Genomic DNA, 480 nt, shown 5'->3' on the forward strand with positions numbered 1-480 from the left:
GTTACGGTTAAAATTTTTCTACGTGCAATGGCCTTAATCGATACAGTTACCCCTTATAGAAATATCATACTAAGAAATACTGAAAAATTATTAGTGATTAAATATTACCAATAATTCTGTAATTTTTTGGCCAGTATTTAATTTCTGGTGAATACTGATAATAAAATCAATGTTAAATATTGATAGTAATCAAATACTGATAATTATTATGCGAAGGTGAAAAATGAGAAAATCAAAATGTTTACAGAAATATACTTTTATTCCTAATTTTCTCATGTCTCATAAACTACTAGATATCGAAGGTTGTCAATACACATTCCACAAACTTTCACGAATCCTCCTGCGATAATTTCGATCCCAAGCGGTAGAAAAACACCGGTCCCCATCCCATCTCTCCTGACCGCACTAAACTGTTGCTTAACGTGACGGATCGAACGCGCACGCGGTGACTCTGATGACTCCAACGATGTTCTTACAATT

Source organism: Odontomachus brunneus, unplaced genomic scaffold (assembly GCF_010583005.1).
Source record: "Odontomachus brunneus isolate Ranch 3 - 2012 unplaced genomic scaffold, Obru_v1 Obru_scaffold_120, whole genome shotgun sequence".
NCBI lineage: Eukaryota > Metazoa > Arthropoda > Insecta > Hymenoptera > Formicidae > Odontomachus > Odontomachus brunneus.